The 21,881-nt window shown below is 41.0% G+C and overlaps 1 protein-coding gene across 2 annotated transcripts in view; it reads right to left on the minus strand.

Annotated features, from left to right (window-relative positions):
* klf12b (Kruppel like factor 12b) overlaps positions 1 to 21,881 on the minus strand; it is a 49,811-nt gene that overhangs the window by 22,064 nt on the left and 5,866 nt on the right. The window contains exon 1 of one of the 2 annotated variants that reach the window (XM_023845014.2): positions 17,215 to 17,420. The exons of the other annotated variant lie outside the window; for it this stretch is intronic. The gene's annotated coding sequence lies outside the window, so the exon portion shown is untranslated. Of the gene's footprint in view, positions 1 to 17,214; positions 17,421 to 21,881 lie in introns of those variants that run through there. 2 annotated transcript variants of the gene reach the window in all.

Here is a 21,881-nt window from a genome sequence, read left to right on the forward strand (position 1 = left end):
AAGCGAGAACCGAAAATCACTAGTGACGTTGACTGCGAGGTGCTGTCACTGCTCTGCATTGTCGCCGTGTAAAATCTGGGATCTGGTGATTCACCTGTCAGATTTTAGAGACAATGTACAGAAGAGATCAACACATACAACAGGTAACGTTAAGTCTAACAACTGCTACAAATGTGCATTGTTCGCTTAGCAAGTGCCTAGAAAGATTTTATTTGTAAAGCAGGCCTTTTCTGGGACTAATGACTAGTCAAGCAAACTATGATGCATTTTACTCAATGAAATCAAGTAAAAATACACAGATATTACAAATACCACATTAATATTTTGGCCTAATAATACGATAAATTCAGCTGTCGATTTTTGTTTGGGATAAGAAACATTCACAGGAAAATAATGAACATTAATTTCTTAGAAATGAGTTATATTCAGTACGTACAATCCTGTGACAGATATACTTAGATAAAGGAATATTTACGCCCTACATTTCCCTACATGTCTTTGCCTATGCAAGCTAATTTCATAGCAATTCTATAGGAGATGTTGGCTTTGTTTTTGGACTTGGCTGCATGCGTGTTGGGGTGGGACGGGGGGGGACCAACACGAAGCTTGGCGTTCGTTCTCAATTCAGCCCCCCCTGACATCTAGGAATGACGAAGCGTGTGTTCACTCTGTCACACTCGCTCATAGTATGTATAAGAGATGTTTTTTCGTTTCTGATTTATTTCTGTGTTAAAAACCACCCTTTTGCGCTGCTTTGACTATGGACAATGGGGAATGACCCACGATGGCCTTGCAGCTGATGTGAGAGGGAGACTAGGAGAGAGAAGGAGAGAGAGGGAGGGACAGTGCTTTTAGTGCAGCACAAAGAAGGACTCACAGCAGATGGGTTTAACAAACTGTCAGAATCTGATTGCTGGCCGTTACAGGTTTGGGAGCATGGCAGGTATCTCATGCAGGGGATATGTCTCTCTGAGACTGGTCAGCAAGTCAGCTTCTTCGCCTCTTCAGTTTCCCACTTCCTAAATACCTCCAGCCTTAACAGTAGTCGGGATTTAAATTTGATGAAAGATATTTTGACATGTATTTCTCACTGGGACATACTCTATTTTAGGTCTCATAACTCAAGATGGAAAAAGTTAAAAAAAATGTTACATTTCCTATCCTCAGAATTTACAAATTAGCGATGCCCATTCTGCAGTCCCATTTGGATCGATCTGAGGTACACGATTACAATAATCAATGCTATATGAAATGGCTGCATTCAGGTTGCTTTTCTGGTACATAAAATATAAGGATGAGATGCTTATTTTGATTTAAAACTATATGCCAAGGGGTTCTGCATCATACAGATCCCCTGCGTAGTACTGGAAGACAATAACTTTCATGCCTGATGGTAGTCAGCCTCACTTTTTAGAAAATCCATTTGAGAAGAAACAAAGCATCCTTCAGCTGGAGTTGTCCTAAAGTAAACCAAGCATCCGCTATTTCAGCATCAGCTCATGGAGCAATGCAACCCAGTCAGATATATTCTAAGATGCTTTCTTACACTACACATTGGTCAGCTAGTCCAGGAGACAGTCTCCAGGGTATCGTGCAGTTGAGAAAATCCCAGCACAATAAATAAAGACTTTTTGCAAAACACATCTGAAATTAGGTCGTATAAAGTGTATAAAGTGGATATCTAAGAACGTTGTGTTTTTAAAGACTTCCTTGCACACATAACATGCCAAGGCTTCCACACGGTAACTCAGCTAATGTGTTCTCTGCTGGAATTGTTATGTGGGGGTGTCGCATTAATTTCCGGTCTGTAGTAGGTCAGTGGGGTGTCCTGGTTTTCCTCAAAACTACAGCGGGACTCATTCCGGGCAGCAGAGGGAAGCGGCAAACAGGAAGCAGGCTGCACTCGGTCCCCCAATACTGTCACAGATGTCAAGTAACTCTGAGCAGTTATGATGATGATATGAAGTGTTGAGAGCATATCCAATTCGGTAGCAGTGATTTGCAGAAACATCACCTCTTGATTCACCCGACACTTGGCTGACTCACAGACTCAATATACAAATGAGTTGCAACAGAGGCTAATAATATATGTGCCATGAATTATAAACCATTTACAGTTTATGCAGCAAATCATAAATGAGATACGAGGCCTTTGAATCTGTTGGTTCTTGCAACACCCCCTATTTCATGCAATTTATCTGACTTTATGATTTTTTAATTTTTTTTTTTACATTTTAATTTATTGTGTCCATATGGCCACACCTTTTATGATGAGGCACAAGTAACTGATTAATGGAACAACTGTCCATTGGTTTTATGGGATAAAATATAATTTTATGCACAAGAAAATCCACTAATTAAAATTCGAATAGCAGAATAAAGACTAACCTGCAGGACCCTGTTAAGCAATGTAACGACAATTAATTTACAACTCAAAATTAATACAAAAACAAAGTGCATTAGGTATAATGCAGGCAAAGTCACAGGTTAATGTTTCCTTCTTGAGAAGTAAGAAAAATAAAATCCTTGCTATTGAAGAAACTGTAAAACGCAGACAGAGTCTGGTGCATAGTGACAGCATGTAAAATAAGGGACAGCGCTGTAGAGTCTACACAGAACAGGGGACAAAAAAATCCAGATCAGATTGCTATCTGAGATGTTTGCACCGGCCCACCCTTAAAAGGTCTCTAGAGATCACAGAATGCTCAGGAAATTGATTGATGAGGAAAATAAATCTGACATTTGCCAGAATCATTTCCTTATTTGTAAGATCAAGTCTTCTCTGACAGCATTGTGAAGGATGGCTTAGGGCCTGTCAAGCGAATTATGCCACATTTTGCTTAATAAAATCTTCGAACAGTGTTTCCTGAATAATTAATTTATAAATTATTTATAAACTTTACACAGGGAGAGATGTTAACCTCTCTGCTCTCCATATTCTGTCATAACCTACTTTCTTAGATGGCATTGTTAACTTAGAAATAAATTTATTGCGGGTCATTATAGTAGCTCTTCACAAAGCTAATGCTAACCCTAGCAACCATCCAACCATCTATCCATCCATCCATCCATCCATCATCCAACCATTCGTCCAGTACAGGGTCATGGAGATTTGCTGATGTAATGTCACCACAGGGTAGACACACACACACACACACACAAACACACACTTACACATATAATCACAAGCTAAGGCCAATATAGTGATGCTAATTCCCCAACTTTACGTCTTTGAACTGTAGTGGCTCTTTGTTTTTGCCCGAAAAAAACACATGGCATATTAATTAGTCCAGACCTATTATGAGTAATCATTTAAACATTATTTTTCAGTCAAGGGTTTAATATTGATTTAGCATTTCATTACCCATTAAAATATAGCACAGCAGAATCAGTCAAGAAACAGAAAAAAGGGTGAGTTAAATAAAGCACAATTAAGCGTATGGATGAATATCTATGGCATGTTAAACTGTCGCTAACACTCCTGCGATTTCACTGATGGCCAGTGACCACTGCCTCACAACTTTGTTGGCCAAGATCTTAGTAACCATGGCAACGGAGAGTGGCGCTTTTGACCAGCTCAGGAGAGAAAGAAGTAGCTTTCTCCGCTAACACAAACACATAACCACCCAAAGATCAGACACAGGGCCACGTCTGTAGCCTAGGCCACAGACCAAGAACGCTGGATGTGACTGTTTCCAAGAACGTAGAAACACTGCAGTGTCAGGACAGCGAAACTCATATTACTATGATGGGCAGAACAAAAGAGAACAACAGGATTGGTAACAGGACTGAAGAAAAGGCAGGACGGATAGAACGAAACAGCTGCACTGACAACAGAACAGAGCAGAGCAGAACAGCAGGACTGACAGAGCGGTACAACTGACATTAAGACTGACAGCAGGACTGACAGAACAGAACAGCAGGACTGAGAGGACGTAAGAGAACAGCAATACTGAGAAAGGACAACAGAGGAGCTGCAGAACTGACAGGAAGACTGACAAAACAGCAGGACTGACTGCAAGACTGAAAGAACAGAATCCTTTGTTTATTGCGGTTTATCATTGGTGTGGGAACTCAAGAAGGTGTAAAAATTCTACTGCTAGAACTTATTTCCTGGATAATAATTCTCCATAACAGCATTGCTTGAAAACTTAGCCCTTATCTATTACACGTAGATTGCAAATTACTAAGCGAAATCAAATAAATTGATTTTGCAGTACTGATGTGTTAATGAAAATGCAAAGTTTGCCTTAAGGTCCCTCGTATTTTTTTTAACCTATAAATATTTTGGGACGAACCTACAGATTTTGATGAATCTACAGATAAACTGCAGGTCAATTTTTCTTTAGGGGAAGCAACATAGCTATGATAATGATGGAAACGTTAAATGGCGTCGACCCCGAGCAGAGCATGTGGGTGGAGGGGAAATGTTAACGCAAATAAGGGACCCAAAATATCCAGATACCATCCATCAGCATCCCAGGCCTCAGCAGCCACCTGCCCGTTTAAGGTCTGATGTGAAACTGACTGATTCAGAATACAAATCTGTAGCAGAATCAGCTTCGAAATGAAATGCGTGTCCATCAAAGTAACAGATTAGGATCGCTTTTTCATTTGCTGGCATCTGAAACGAGGCGGAGGACTCAGGTGTGCGAAAGGGTAACTAAGTATACAGGCATCTCGCCTCCCTGCTCTATCGGGGCTCTTCCTCCAAGAGGAGGGTCCCACAGGGGAATGAGGGCAACACAGCAGGGCTGGGGGGAGGGGGACTGAGGTGTTTATGATAGGGGAGGGGGGAAATCTGGGTCCGGTCACAGATTTAATTCTGATCAAGGAGTCACTTGGCACTGGTGGCCCCCTGTATAGCTGGAGAATCCTCGATGGCTATCAGCACAGATGGAGGAAATGAGGGCCGCGGCGGTACCAGGCCGGCGGATCGATACGAGGTGACAGGTCTGTGAAGCAGAACCTGACCTGCTGCGACCCCGAGCAGACCTGGCGGTACGCTGATTTAAAGGTTATTCACTAGGCTGTCAATATCGCGTCCCGAGGTCTATTGTGCAACTTTTTCGTTCGCATCCCTGCTGACCTTGCTTTTTACGGTACTGTCATGAAAACTTTTCATTTTCATTTTCAATTCATTTTTCATGAAAAAATCTGTGCTACAAATCAAGTTTATTTAGAGATTAATATATATATATATATATTAATCGATATATATACAAAAAAAAAAATGAATTAATATAGTAAACGCCAGGCCAATAAAAAGACTTCAATCCAGAATAATATTTCATTATAACTACAGCTTTAATAAGTGAGAGTGTATTTATCAGGGAGATTTGGGCATCTTTGTGGACCTTCCCACATGCTACCCATAATGCTTTGCTTCCGTGTTGAAAGCCTGGAGCACTATGTGCATCTGTGAATGGAGGACAGCCCTGCTGCTGCCGTCTAGGGGGAAAACAGATAGGAGCAGTTGGATGGAACCGATGTGGGACGAGGTCCAAGGCAGTGCAGGTCATGGAGAAATGGCTGCAGTCTCACCATGTACACATAACAAGAATAAGATTAAAGAGATGAAATATTTGCATTGATTAATAGCATAGTTAAATTCATCTTTAATTCTGAGATAAGAGTGTGACAAACATATATATGTAAATGTACAAAAATATACATTATATATACATTTACATATATGGTGCATTATTCATTCAGTACATATATTTATATATACACACACACACACACACACACACATACGCAAACAATACTGTGCAAGTCTTAGGCATTTAAGGAAAATGTAAAAAAATAACATTATAACATACGCTACAGCAGTAAAACAATAACAAATAAACAAGAATTTTGTCTGTTTTCCAGAAAGAACTGATATCTTGTTGGAGAGCTACTTAAACTGCACTTTGGTTCCCAAACCTCTCTTTAGGGGCATCTCAGCCATTAAATTCATTTGATACATTTATCCACCTGCTCAATAAATTAACTTGATCTGTTAATAACTCAATGTGGTATAGATTAGCCAAACAAGGTGGGGAAGTGGTCACGGTGTGCTGGACGGATGCTGCGAATACTGTTGTGGTTTTAGAGGTTCTGAAATGGCTAAGCTGACACACTTTCACAGGCAACAAGAAGATCATTTAAACATGACTTTCTGCGACTGCCTAAGACAGTTGCACGGTGTTTATCTATAGTGAATCACCAATGCATTCGATTTTGATTGTAAAGAAAATTTTATTGCACTTTGCAATCAGTGAAAACCCGTTACTGTAGAACGATGCAAAATGATGTTTTATCTCGTCTTTAAATTCAGAGTGCAGCCCTAAAGGGAAGAAAGCACTTCCTTCGTCCCTGTTGTCCCTTTTCTCTGGCTGCTATGCTTTTTTTCACTTCCCCTTTCCTCTGCCCCTGGACACCAGAATATGTCAAGTCAGCCAAAAGCGAAGCTCCGCACGGCGCACCGAGGGCCCTGCTTGTGTTGCTTTCCCACATGCGGTGTAGGAGGCCCTGTGTTTCTTTATTCACAGTGCAACAAACATGGGTGACATGCTATTCTGTCCACAAAAGCCTGTGTAAGTATTACTAAAAACTGAAGGATGATTTGAATATGAAACGTGTTTTCTCTGATCAACAAGAAACCTAAGGGAAGACTTTGATTGTCAATAAACGGATCTTATTCACCTGACAAACCCTGAGAGTCTGACTAATTTTGTTGTGCCGTGTCCCCAGAGCAGCCCTACCCACACACCCACCCTGCCACTTCCTCTACAGACAGCCCTTCAGCTGTGTCCGTTTCACAGCTACCTCTGAACACACCGCAGGGGTTCACTACGAGCGTCTGTCTGTGTGGATGAGATCTTCCGAGGCCTCTGAAACGGCAACGAAAGCGACACCCATTCACTCTTCGAACTCTCCGTGGACTTTTACTCCAGTGCTAGACGTACCTTGGATAAAGCCTTTGTTGAACCTCTTTGGCTCTCACTGAATGACTTCAGACTTTCCATTTCATAAAGCGCATTTTCCTTGGCAGGCGAGGCAGCTGAACACTTTGGATGCGATCGAGACATATTTTGAACTAGACACAGAAGCAATGTGCTGTAGCAGTACCACCACGGGCTGCACCCCCCTCCCCCCTCCCCCCCCGGCATCAATCAGGCATCAAAAGCAGCAAAGCTAGCAACAAAAAAATTACTGATGTCATAAATACAGTCCCAAGATTCCCATTTCTCGTAGTGTATATGATTTCCTACAGCTTGACATGGATGGAATCTTTATATATACACTCATAAGAAGGATCTCCAAAGGTAATTCAGATTTTGTATTTCTATTATCACCTTGTATTAATCCTACAAATTAAGGTGAAATTCTACCTTTTCTGGTTGTTACTGTTATACACTGACTTGACTGACAGAAGCAAAAACTAATTATCTCAGCCTAAAACAAAAAAAATGAAAACATCATAATCTGCTTCAATATTGTTAGACCGTTTAAGAAAGAAGCGCCTTTCATTTCAGAGCCTCCTCATCTATTCATATTCTGCAGAGAATTTCCTAGGGCTCCTCTCACTGACACAGATGCACATCTGCAACCCATTTGACCCCCCCCCCCAAAGGCAATAAAGACTGGAACAACTTGGGCAGAAGCACCATTCATCAGATCGCAGCCGTACTTGCATTTCTGCAAGAACTCTGTACTTGTGGAAACAGCCGTTGTTTGACATGTTGCTGATTGGCATTAATTCCAAGGGTGTTAAAACTGAAGAAGCAGGTATGTGGTATCTGTTATGGACGGGTCGCGACATCGGTCACCCAGAAAACACTTATGGATTTATGTACAAACTTGTGGCCATTCCTCCATAAACATGAAATACAGCTCAGATCTGTCTGTAGAATTTGCTACAGTTGGATGCAGTTGCTATGCTATGCAGTTGACTGTGCAATTCCCAACTTTCCATGCGACCAAAATAAAATTCAGTGGAAAATTACTGCGTCATTGTTAGGCACACATAGGTTTATGGGTCTGATGAGACTATATGATTATTTGTTTTCACTTTGATCATTCTAATTAAAGAGTGCATTATTCATCCCAAAAGGGGTCATGCTCATTGGGAGATTCTTTTCAATTTTAATTTGATGCTCAGAGCATAAATAATTCAATGGTCATGAGCACTGATATCCTCTTACATCACAGTGTCAGCCTCTACGGTCATAAGCTGACGTTTCTCTCCCCCTGCCAAAAGTAGTGTAAGTAGTACATGAGTAGAGTACATATCCTTTCAGAATGCACCCAACACCTGATCTGCATCCTGCCTTTCAGTCTGATTGTCTTAGCATTTTCATTACAAGACTTTTGTTTATTTTCAGTGACAAAAATCTTTCGCGCTGCACTCTCTTGTGTGCTTCTTAGCAACGGCGACGCCTCTCCGGTTACCCGTAACGACAAAGATGATTACTTCTTAATTATGAAAATGGAAATAATTACAAATTGCCATAACTTTCCCCTGGAATATGAGACACACAAAAAAACCACTTAACACTCCTGAGGCCTGTATTATGAAGTGAGATTTGTTGGTTAGCTAGATAACTTGTTGGATTTAAGGTACCCCAGTTTAAATGGACTTTATCGATATTCACTTACATTTACCCCAGACTACTGCAAATTATCTCGCTAACTCAAAAATGCAGCTTTGTGATACAAGCCTCTTATTAAGCCTCAACACGTGAACAGGGAAGCGAGAATGTTGACATCGACACAAATAGCAGTCTAGTCCTTGTAAAAAACCAGGAGATCTGAAGTAGTTTTGTGCACTAGGAATCTGTTGTGGTCACGTGCTCAGAAAGATGCTTTTCCATTTGGCACAGGTAGGAAGTTCTCAGACTTAGCCACAACATGCTATGCTCACATGCTAAAAGGCAGCCTCTGAGAGGTAGGTCTGCCTTAATCCATGCACGCCTCTGAGAGGTAGGTCTGCCTTAATCCATGCACGCCTCTGAGAGGTAGGCCTGCCTTAATCCACGCACGCCTCTGAGAGGTAGGTCTGCCTTAATCCATGCACGCCTCTGAGAGGTAGGTCTTCCTTAATCCACGCACGCCTCTGAGAGGTAGGCCTGCCTTAATCCACGCACGCCTCTGAGAGGTAGGCCTGCCTTAATTCAAGATCTCCACTCTTCGTTTCTGGAGGCGAGCTGGACAACGAACTAAGATGTTTGCCACACTGGAACAGCAAAGACTACATAATCACACAAAAATGTGTGAGCCCTTAATCCCAATATGTACTAAATCATTCTAGGTCCTTTTTGAAATAATTCTTGGAGTTATTCAAACGACAATAAACAGGCACTTTGTTTTAATATTCCACTAGCTGTTTAAAAACTAAAGCAAAATATATTATGTAAGATACAGTGTAAGACCAGCGCTACGCCCTCAGTGAACGTACTACAGGAAACAAACTGTTAGTTAAAATCTTCCAGCCATTTTTAGTCACTATAATACTATAATGCAACAATATCGATCTTTGTTTTGGATTCTCCAAAAGCCACCTTCTTGTTATCTCATCCAAGTATTACTCAAGTTAAGACAAAATGCCCAGGCCAGCAAGTTGCATGCCCTGCACTGAACTCCTCTCTTTAAAAACCAGGCATATTCAAAGTGAAACTGCTGGTGGAACCTTCCTGCTCAGCAGAGCCTTAGACAAACCCACTTCTCATAAACAAGTTCTACTTCCTGTGCCTCAGTCACATTGCTAAATCTGTCTGTGTTACAACAGCGTGACCTCTGACTGCACTCGCGATTCCACCGCCACTAAATCCCTTCTGCAGAATCCCTCCTTTGTTTGTTTGTTGACTGTGCACACAAATTGTTGTCCTGAATACGGGGAGCACTGGAGTCGCGCATCAGGTTACCCATGTTTGCTTGGAAATGAAGCAGAATAAGGTACGGGTGCTGTGAGAGGATTCTGCATTACCTCTGGCATTCACCGTGCTGCTCTGTGCAAACATCTATAAATAGCATATCCAAACGGAGCATTTACACTGAATTCTTTTGTTTGTTTACATGAGAAAACCTATGCACTCGTTAAACGGCCCTCTGTTAAACCCCACCAAATACAGTCTCCCCCCACTACAGAACCTGCAGTCAAATTGGCAACGCTTTAAAATAGCCCTGACACAAAAACCTCAATCACACCATGTAAAAGCAGAGCCGTGTGAAAAATTGATCATGGAGGCCCAATCTCTTCACAGAAGTCTTCCATATGAGCAAGTGCTCACGGATCAGGATAGCATGTGTCCTTATGTCACTTTGCGGATGGTAATCATCAGCTTCGTCAAGTGACCTGTAACCTTTCATGGACCCATCACATACACAATATACCAAATTGAGTGGAAGCACTATTGGAAATAGTTCGATTTTTAAAGACACTGGTGCAATAACGAGTGCACGTCTAACACGAAGCAGTGCCCATTTTATTTAAATTCCTTCTAACATTCACTGTCTACAAACGCGAGTGTAAGAAAAAAAATGATAAAAAATGATAGCAGAACATGCTGTCATATTTCCAGGTTTTAACATAAGGCCACCTTCTCTCAGATGATCTGTCTCGTGGCTGTTTCTCCTTTTCTGAGCCTTCAGCTTCAGTGGGCTACAGTTCTCCATCAGTACTATAAAACTGGACACCAGCCATGTGTTTTACGTACAACATTAAACATCCGAGGAGAACAGCAATGTTGCAACACTGGATAGTATGAACACACAAACAAAACCCTAGAATGCTTCCTATAAATAAAAAACAGCAGTAACACTATTATTATTCTTATTATTATTATTAATAGTAGTAGTAGTAGTAATGAACTATTACTGTTAATTATAAATTAAAGCAACAAATCAAGTGAAAAAATGTTGTAAATAACAACAATATAAATGCACCACAGGCTGATGTTATTGGTCTATTTTAGAAATCATTATCCAGTCTCTAAACCCAAGTGTGTTGCACAACATTTGACTATTGTGCAATATTGCTGAAATTCCAATCTACTAAAAAATAAGTACAAATCTGTAAACTCCATCAAAGAACAGCACACCTCCCAATTAGGACTATTCTGTAACCATGTAAAATATAGTGATATGATGGATACTTCATCTAATAACTAGACGCCATGTTCACTAATAATAATAATACAAATAATAATAATTAAAGGCATGTTGTGTATTTACAGTATCAAGTTTTACAAAAGGTCATTGCCAACACAATGTTCTTTCATTTTTCTAGATATAATACACTAAGGCAATCTTCAAAGGTGAACATCTTAGTATTAAGGACATGAATTCATATAAAACACCAACAGATTTGCTTTCATACTTTTGCCCACAATTCTTCCTGCCAATACAAATATACTCTTTCCCTTCCATTCTCCAGTAAACATGACCAATAATTTGTGTATTCAGTGCTTTTTATTTTGCCTTTTGACCGATATATGAACAATGTTGCATATTTTAACTGAGCTGTTAAAGCAAAAGTTAGCTTTCCCGCTAACAATATTACATATTTTTGCCAAAATGGTTGGTGACCAGCATTGTCTCCATGGGTGAATCACGAGCAAACTGATACACGTTTGCTATTTTGGATACAAAACCCCTTCTCTTTACGTGTATTGCAGATTCACTACTTTCTGTAGCACGATCTTAGAAAGAAATGAAGCAGAAGTCTAGCAAAAAAAAAAATGTTGGCGTTAATTTAGCATTACTATTTACACGTGTGATACATATCACAATGCAGGTATTTAGTCTAAATGAGTGTAATTCACATCCGAAATAAAGCTTCGTTTATAAGAGAATCTCCACATCCATAAGACCAGCAAATGAATCCGTTATATTTTGCCAGCTGTATTTGGCTTTGCAGGGAAGCCAGATTTGTTTAGAGGGAGGCCGATCGTGAACTATTGAACGAAATGTTGTGTGGTCATAACCATCAACACTAGCATACGTAACCACAAATACAGGAAAACTCAAGTAAATTGTAAAAAAAAACAAAAAAACAATTCTGGGAAAAACTAAAGTGCATGCAGTGTATAAAGTGACTAAAGTTACAAAAGTAACGCCAGACTAAGACCTACGCTGGGGCACAGAAGAAACATTCTGCTCCATCCTGCATTTGTTTAGTGTCCAAATTCCCTTAGTGTTGTTTTGTCTTACTGTAAACACAAGTAGATTAAATACATTTACCCTTTAAATAAGTACACAACATGCATAATGACAGCATTAAGCCAGCAATATGCAACACTTTAATTAGGACTCTAAAGTATAACAAATGGAAATAGGGATCCCATTTAGGACACTGCAGTTGTACCCTTCAACCAGTCTCATGTGTTCTCAGCTAGACTATGACAACATCACACACGGGCCCAACAACTTAAATATTTTAACAAGTAATTTAATATTTGGTACAGGGGCGCTACTCAAGATTTTGGGCTCCTTGAGAGCATATCATTTTGTGCCCCCAAACTCAGATCAATTCAATTATGTTCCAAATTTTTTTAGGACCCCTGTCACTCAGGGGCCCTTGGAATTGTCTTTCTTTCTCTCTTTCTCCCCCTTTTTTTTCCTCCCCTGACTTGGTGCGCTGCTTTTAAAAGCTGATATTTTTATGTAAATTCGGAATGATATCCTACACGTGTTTATTGGAGATTCTGAGGTTGCATTAAGGCATAATGTGAAGTTCTTTCCGCTGTGATAATAGCTGACAGCACCAGTGTGGAGCGATGCTGAGGGTCAGGACTTGTGGAGGAGTGCAGATTGGTCAGTACATTAACCTACTCCTCTGTCCCTGGAGGCCAGCTGCACCCCCTCAGCTCTAATGACCATATTCTTAGAGCAGGCTGTCTTCATCTCCTCCAGGTCTCTTACTTCCCAGTACATAGGTGGTGGAAGGTGGAACAAAGACACCCCCACACAGCCCAAATCATTTCCAGCTCACAAACGTTCAAGCATCAATGTATAGGGACGCCAATGAACACACCTACAGTCAACTGAAAATACACACAGACATGCTTCATTTACCTCGACCGGCTCTACCTATCTGATAATTAAACATCGCCACACTGACTGACAAAAAATACCCTATCGGACTTATTCTTAGGAGAGAGAGTGATTTATCTGTTGTCCTTTACAGTAACCCCATGATTAAACCTGACAAGCATGCGATTTTCCTTCATAGGTTAAGCAACTGTACTGATTTGCAAGCCCTCTAGGAGAGCCACAATATAGGCAGTATATTTGGAGGAGCTATCAAGCTGGAGAAGTTACAAGCCGTAAGTTGAACATATATTAACACACGGCCACCACTGATAGTTTTTTTCCCTTCAGTTTAACGTTTGGTTCAAATTGATTCCACATGCTGTTTGCATAATATCCCCCAACATTTGACCTACAAGGAGAGACAAAGTTCATGCTGGTCCAGCAGCAGCATGACACAGGCACGCTACTAAAACGGGCCGATGTGTTGGACTTGGGGTGAAAAAGGGAAGGGCATAAACTTAAAGTATGAATGCACCTGGGCAACGCTGGGTTTTTTTGCCGCTGGTCCCTCAGTGACGCCTCTGAGAATGCTTCAAGTCAAGCAGTTCGTACAGTTAACTTTAGCTGATTTGGTTTTAACGACCTGCAACTGAATCTGTGCTACTTGGCACAAATTATTTATCGGTATTGTTTACTCTGGCAAAAGCATGTAAGTTTTGATATGTGGAAACACTAAATGGAGAGTAAATACCGAACGACAATGAATATGAATTGTCATCGTGCACGTCATACTGTTTTATTTTCTTGACATTTTGTGACATCACTGTTTTCCCAGCTCTCTTATTAGTCCTGTTGGTAATAAATGCATCATTTGCACCCAGGGTGGACGATTATTAAATTACCAAAGTTACCAAATGAAAAACAAGCAAAAATAATAAATAAATCAGCCACAACAGATGTTTCGGCTTTTTTGCTCTTAATCTGCCTCTTTGTCTATAAATTGGGGCAGCTGCTAGTACAGTAATTATGGACTTGGACTTATTACTAAAAGATCTGAAGTAAAAGCCCCAGGAGATGCACCTCCTGCTGCAACCTTCATGAGATACTTCTATCAATTGTTTACATCGGGAAAGTGAGGGATTAAGTGAGGACAGGTGATGAAATCCAGTGATCACCAACCAGTAATAATCATCTAAAACGTGTCCAAAAATGACGTAACAAATAATTTCTGTCTTCAGGATTATCATCACTGGCTTTAAATCCAATGAAATGACACCCATATCATGGTGAACGAAAGGTAAATAATTACAAATTTCATCTATATGGCTTTAGTCACTTTATACACTGCATGCACAAACATTTCATGGTGCAAAATCGCATCAGAATGCTTTGTCACCTGAACATCAAGCACTGCACTTGGTATGTGTTGCCTATTTAGTAGATATTTTTACATGTTTACTACATTCACAGAAGCTGTGCAACTTGAGTTAAGAAGAATAGGGTTTAACCATTTAATATAATATGCCTCTGAACCTTTAGGACTTAAAATTAAGTGTTTTTTAAGACCAAGCTGGGTTATAATTTATACTTATTAAAAAGTGCAAAATAAACATAATTCCCTATCGTCTCACTCTTTGATCCCTGGAGAGAGACACGTGTTTGCTTGTCCCCAGCGGATCCTATCGCATAGCTGGAGTTGACGGCGTTAGAGACGCAGCTCTGTCCTTGCGTCCAATGACTATGGGCAGCTCAGATGGACAGACTCCAAATCCATCCCATAATGCTCCTCTGGCTAGCTGCAGCTCTGCCCTATGGCCGTACTGCACAGTGGGGTGACGGGGTATCTCGTTCACTGCCTGCAAAAGGCTGCTTCTTGGTCTCCAGCATCTGATTCAGTCGATAATGTATAAATTCAAGGACGATTACAATTTGAAGTGCTGATATAGGATTCTCCAAATCGGCACATATTACATCAGAGGTATATCTTAAAAACTGACCCTCTAGTTGAATCTGTCTTCTGTGATACATTGAAAATTGGATTGAATGAAAAAATACAGCAACTGATGCAACTGAATGATTGTAATTCGACTGAACAGAATCTGACTGTATGATTGAAACATAGTCTCATTAGAAATGGGCTTCTTATGGACTCAGAGGAGTAGTGACTAACAAATAGGCATACCATATAGATTTCTAGTTCCAGTATGGAACAGATCACTTACACAATTATCAAGTGATCAATCATGTGGAAAAAAGTATGAGAAAGAATGAGATTTTTAAGGGAAAGAGAAGAGAGCAAGACAGATCTGCTTGTGGCCTGGTCCTTACAGACTTGCTGAAGCTTGTGACTTTTTTTAATTATTAATTCAATGCATTTACAAGAAAAAGAAAATAAATTAATTCCCTGTGCAGTCCCCTGTTTTCTACTTCCCCTCCCTTCATAGATGCTGTTAGTTCACACCCTGTCAAGATAGGCAACCCCACACCACTTCAAACAATTCAGTCTTGAGAATTTCTCAGGTGTTATAATTGAGCTCTAGACGGTACTTGGTTTCACAGCAGCAATGTACCAATTGCTATCGTGGGAGTGAAGAACTATATTTCTCAACTAATAGCTGTCAGCTGAAAGAGATAACATCACTAACAACAGCTAAGACAAAAACAAAAGCAACCATGAACAAACAATCCCAAAATATCCAGAAAATGAATAACTTCCCATGTTTAAAATTGCAGTGCTTTAATGAAATGATGTGTGAAGCATTTCTTTGAATATTTATGTAAACATAGACTACAGACCCCCACGAGAGAAGCGGGAAGATGAATTGATGGACTTATTTTATAACTGGTTTTGTAATAAATAAGATCGTTTGAGCTCAACAGTGACTAAATAAGGTTTGTAAGCCTTTCATAATAGAGTTCACATGTGTTTAAATGTTACTTATTATTTTTGTTCTGAAATGACACATTTTCATAATCATTACAACATTAGATATAAAGTAAAATAAGCAGGACTGTTTGAAATATTTCCATGTAAAAGTTGTGAAGGTCATTCGAAGACTTTGAGAAAACTAAACAGACTCTTGGTTATTCTAGAGTTAAATGCCAAGTTCCTGCTTTAGCAGAGAGTAAGGTCACAAAGGTCAGGTCTCCACAGCTCATGGGGTGAGAGTCTCACTGGCCCAGAAACTGCTGCCCTCCAATACAGCTCCAGCCCCCCCCCCCACCACCACTCTGCGCTTATAAATGTCTTAGCTGTCAGCTCAGCCCAAATGCACTCTAATTGAAAATAGCAGCCATGGGCCAGTCCTCACAGAGTCTGCACTGTTAAGGGCGACAACTAGCCATCAATACCGGTGGCTCTTACACTGGAAGTGAGAGCAGGGCAGATGACACGTAAGACACCTCCCCTGCAACCGCCCCCCCCCCCCCCCCAAATCCCCCGCCTCCCCCCCCCCCCCCCCCAATACGTCCCACCCCCCAGTGTCCTTCTATCAGTTCCCAAGCCTCAACATATTTAACCCATTACTAACAGCCGACTCCAGGCAGTCCCATGCATCCGGCAGCAGTGAGAGGAACACGGGCTTTTCCCACAAGCCACCCCCGTGGAAACGGTGAAAGTTTTGCGAAGAGCAAGGGGCGTGCAATTTCGCCGAAAACCCACCCTCTTCGATCCAAAACACACCTTTCATACGGTATGCCGATCTTTCTACCAGAAAAAAAAATATATCCTACAAAAGAAGTCCTAAAATGTACAGAAGTACTGTCCTTTTTTCTGAGTAAAGGCTATGACTGGAGCTTTGCGTATTGTCTTTACTACGAATATTAAAAGTCTGCAACTCCAAGCATTAAAATCAACAGAAGTCAGAACTGTCACGATGCGAGTAATGACTGCCGCTGCGATAAATGTGCAGTGACAGTTAAAGTGTCACACTGTCCCCCGCAACACGCATGCAAGTCCGGCAGAAAAGGGGATGCTGCGTTATCGCTGACTACTTGCCCAATGATGATGTTTTCTCACTGCAACACAATGAATGGACAACAATGTGGGTTTTTTTAAAAAAAATAAGGACTTGTCCACTGGTATGACACCGCAATGACAGCAGACAGGGCGCGCGGCACTGTGGCACGATCAAACAGACAGGTAAAAGCAGACAGACACAGGAGGGAAACGAGGAGCGAAAAGGCACAGACCTTGTCAGAAGCTGCAGAACGGTGAAAACTGTTTTCCTTATAGAGTCCTCTCCCCCTCTCTGTGACTCTCTCTCTCTCTCTCTCTCTCTCTCTCTCTATCTCTCTCTCTCTCTCTCTGTGACTCCCTCCCTTTCAGCCTCTCAGCTGCTCTGCGCACTTCTCAGGAAATGAATGGGGGCTCACAGAGAACTGTTGTACTTGCAAATGACTTACCACGGTCACATGATCCGCTAAATGTAGGGTGGGCCGGTGGGTGGAGGCTACACAAGCAAGGGAAGACAATATACTCTAAGCTTTAACAGCATGCATTGAATTACACGGGGCCCCTCGCGGGAGGTTTCCGACCGGGCCGGTCACTCCGCGCCGCTGAGCGCCGTGCTGTTGATGGTAGAGTGCCTCCCCAGCAAAATGGAGAGAGAAACAAACCGATGGGGGGACACAGGAAAACAGCAGTCTTGCTTCTTTCTTCAGAAAAAGTCTCTTCACCTACGTGAGGTAGCACGCATTGCGACGCTTGTCGTTAGATGTACGGTGAAAGAACCACTGAGTACGAGAAACACCCACAGCCTTCTCTGTTTCTCGTATGTTGTCATATATTTCTATATTTTTGTTTCCTAAAACGCCGACTCGGTGTTGTATCACTACTGAGAAGCCTAAATGATGATTATTTTCTCAAGGCAGAGCTGGGAAAACAGAGGTGATGGTATTCATGATTCAGAGGAGCTCCTCTGGGATCCTAATTAATGTAAAGGAAGCCGAGCTAATTTGCATCCCTGATAGACCCAGCTACGCCAAGACAGAAAAGTTACCTTCAGGCTGCGTATCAGAAGAATACTTTGCAGTGAATGATGATAACATGCAGTATTCAAGTTTGTTTTATCCACCCAATATTTTTCCCCATTTTAAAAAGTTAATGTCTCTATTTGATTTCTCAATATTTTTTACACTGCAAACCCCTTAAAAATGATATATATAGAAAACATGCCTAGGGATCTGTGAACATTTTTACAACATACTGCCCAGCAGAACAATGATGTGTGCAGGTAAGGCTACCACACTGACTTGTTTTACAGTCAGCGCTGTGTATATTTCTCAGTTTGTAAGGTATTAATACCCGCTAATAGGGGGTCCAAAACGACAGGCTTCATTCTCAAGGAGATTGTTGACCATATAAATGCAAATACGAATGAAATCACAGTTTGGGAATTAATTTAATTCTGAATAACTAATATCATTGACTGCTTTAAACTAGTATTTTATTGCAATAAAAAAAAGTGAGAATGAGGAAATTTATTTTAAATTAAAACTAAATTTTGTTTGCAGAAGTCTGTTAATTAAAAATATAATGACTAATAAAGATACCATTAGGGGAATGGAATGGAATGTGTTATTTGCTCAGGTGGCAAAGGTTCTTGTCTTTTCTTTTAAAATGAAAAGCTGCTTGGAGCCTCAGAGATGGGTAGTGAGAGCTTCAAGGCTCTCGGCTGGCACTGGCTTCTCTGCCGGGTGCCCGTGGGTAGGGTGGGTAGGGTGGGTAGGCTCAGGTGGCTTTAACACGTTCCCCGGATGGCTCCCTGAGCTCATGGCCAGGCAAGATGGAAAAGATGCAGGGGCGGCTGACTTTCCCCACCCCTCATAGCCCCCCCCCCGCCCCCCCGGCCTCCTTTGGGAGACACCTGATAGGGCAGCGGCTGAAGAAGCTCCCTACTAGTGGAGGTGGCCCTGGCCAGATCCAGCCTACAGCTCGGAATACATCATGTGTTGGCTGTAGGAAGCATCGTGGTGCTTTGAAACTGCCTTCGACATGCTGAGCCGTGATTGTCACAGTTTAATAGCTTCACCGACTGTCATACATACACAAGTGTTTCAGTTTTCTTACGTATAAATATTTTTTTGGTGCAGTATTAGGCAATTATAGTTATTCATTTGAAAGTGGCATCAAAATATATGACATACACATAGTATTAGATAAAAGTTATGGCACGCAGGTACTTATGCAAATGAGTGTGTCAGGAAAAAATATTTATTGAAATGTATTGTTTATTTGTCCAAGATAAATGATGCAACTTATAAATGATATTAGGTACTGATATTTCAGCAGTATTGTTTCCTCTGGTTAAATGCTTTATTATGTATGTCCATTATGAGTAAAAGAAATGCAAAATAAAACATACATTTTTACTCACAGCCTCAACCAATTTTGTAGCATATCTGTTTTTTATTGCAACCTTGAATATTTCCACATTCTCTCTCTACTTGATCTTCATATTTCCATGTCTACCGGCTTTCATATGTCTGGTAATTCAGGAACAGTGCTCTCAGCTCTCTATGAAAAGCCATAAAATCATTTAATAAAAAAATATTTTGTTTTTTTTCCTTGTAGGTGCTGAAATAAGTCACTTGCATTGAGATGCAAGCCATGATTTTAAAATAATTCTGACTGCCTCAAAAATTCCTGTATCCTCTTTGTTGCTGAATCTGAGCCTGCATCCTGTTCTTCCAAGCAAGACCTTGCTCCCAACGGAGGAATGCAGACCTCAGGCATGGGTGAAGGAGGAGATGCATGGGGGAGATGCAGCCTTTCAGCAAAGATGCAGCCAAGGAGAAGCTGCCTTCCAAGACCTGACTGCAGCAGGTTCGAGTTTAGAGTATAAGACTCTTGAAGGAACACTGGTGTTGCATCATCTCTGGTTCAGCTCAAGCCCTGCAGTTCAGCAATTGACAGGAACTTTGAAAGACATGGACTAATGAGTGTGTTGAGAAAAGAGGGTAGGAAGAAGACAACCTGTAACCTAATCCCTGCAGTGAGAGAGAGAGAACGAGAGAGACAGGCATGATGGAATTACCTTAACAGAGGATTAGCAAAGAAACACTTCCTCACTGTACAAAAGACCCAGTGCTGATGCAATGAATATCTCCCCTGCTGAGACAGTTACCAGTTTACAATGGCGGTATTTGTTCTGCCTGTCAATCAAGCAATTTAAAGTTATAAGATGGGACAGGAGACAGCGGTAAGGTCTAACATATTTTATATTATGATCATTTCAAGAGCTGATAATTTACCAGAAAGCAAAGTTTCAATGCAGTCTGCTTACACTCTCTATGAAGTGAGTGAATTAAAGTATATGCAAATATAAAAATTAATATAAACTTCCAGGTATAAATTAAAGTCTTTTGTTAAAAGACGGAAATAGACAGGTCGATGGCTTCACAAACATTCAGTTTATTGCCTAAAGCATAAACAAACTAACAAGCTGTCTGTCAGCAATCCACGGGAAAAATAAACTTGAATAATTTGTTCACTGAAAGACAAAAGCTCAGAGAAAATTCCATTCCAAAAAAATGTTCAGTAGAAATTTAAGCTAAATTTTTAAACTGTTAGCTGAACTAGTCGATTGTTGTGGGTTGAAAACAACTGTACCTGCAGCTGTTTTAGCAGATCTGATTATACAGACTTAAGAATGCAGTACACTTCATATAACTTGAGACCAGTTGATAAGGTAAAATGGTTATAAACTGGCTTAAACTGGAATGTTCACAGGGAAAAGAATTAACCTGGAGGGACAAAAGTTTTATATCAATTATTCCTGAATTGGGTGTCAGAAGGGTCACACATCTCAATAAGCTATTTAAAAATCTTTTGACATACCAATTACAAAAAAAAATATTACAATCCGTACTTTTGTGCATATTTTACGTGACACTGATACTTGGAACTGATTCCAAGCAAAATGGAAAAGAAGTAACTCAACTCAACCATTGCTGAGATGTTTAGCAAAAGAAATTAGATTTTATTCATAAGAGAAAATAATAAATCAATTTAATCTACGAAAAACAGGAGTTCGGTTACGATGAGATGGCTGTACAGAGTTAAACGTTGTAATAAATCGTTTCTGATGGAAAGCTTGTGCCAAATTATTTTGATAATTAAACTACAGTAATATTATGGGTTAGAATATACAGTACTTAAGGTATCCAGCACATCTGTATCATCAAAGTTTTTACTTTCTGGCATGAATTGATTGTGTCTAAGTGTCTACCTTTAAAACACATGACAAGGTCAAGAGGATCTTTATGAAGCTTCTGTTGGTTGAGTGTCTTCATTACTGAAACACCCATGCATGTTGCACGTGTGATTTTCAGCGTTACGTGAAACGTTGCCGAGCTACTTGTCCGGGAGAGAGCGGCAAACCTGTCTGATGCACGTATCTCCAGACGGCCGCCAACCCCAGTCGCGTGTTAGGTCAGCCGTTCCTGAATAACTGTTCCCAATGTCCAGTGGTGCATCCATTGTGTGGAGGAATGGAGAAGGACACATCATCGGCCAGCCCAAGAGTCACCCCCCCCCCCCCACCCCCCTCTCCTGGGGGCCCGTGTTTGCACTGGCTCTGCTGCACCTGCTCAAGCACAAAACTCGCAGGGCACACTGACAGTACAAACTCCAGGCTAGCAGTCTTGCTGGCCGAGCCAAGGTCAGCTAGTCTCCGTGGGGGGAGGGTGGCCTGGGGGGGTGGGGCAGAGCTTGCAACATGACCGGTGTGCGTCTGTGCTCACTAGCAACTGTCTTCCCCTGCATAGCCCTGCAACCGTGCTTCCTGCTGCCTGCCTCGTCTCCCCAACACAAAGAGGATCACTGAGAAAATAAAATTTAATTATCAGGCATACAC

Source organism: Paramormyrops kingsleyae, chromosome 1 (assembly GCF_048594095.1).
Source record: "Paramormyrops kingsleyae isolate MSU_618 chromosome 1, PKINGS_0.4, whole genome shotgun sequence".
NCBI lineage: Eukaryota > Metazoa > Chordata > Actinopteri > Osteoglossiformes > Mormyridae > Paramormyrops > Paramormyrops kingsleyae.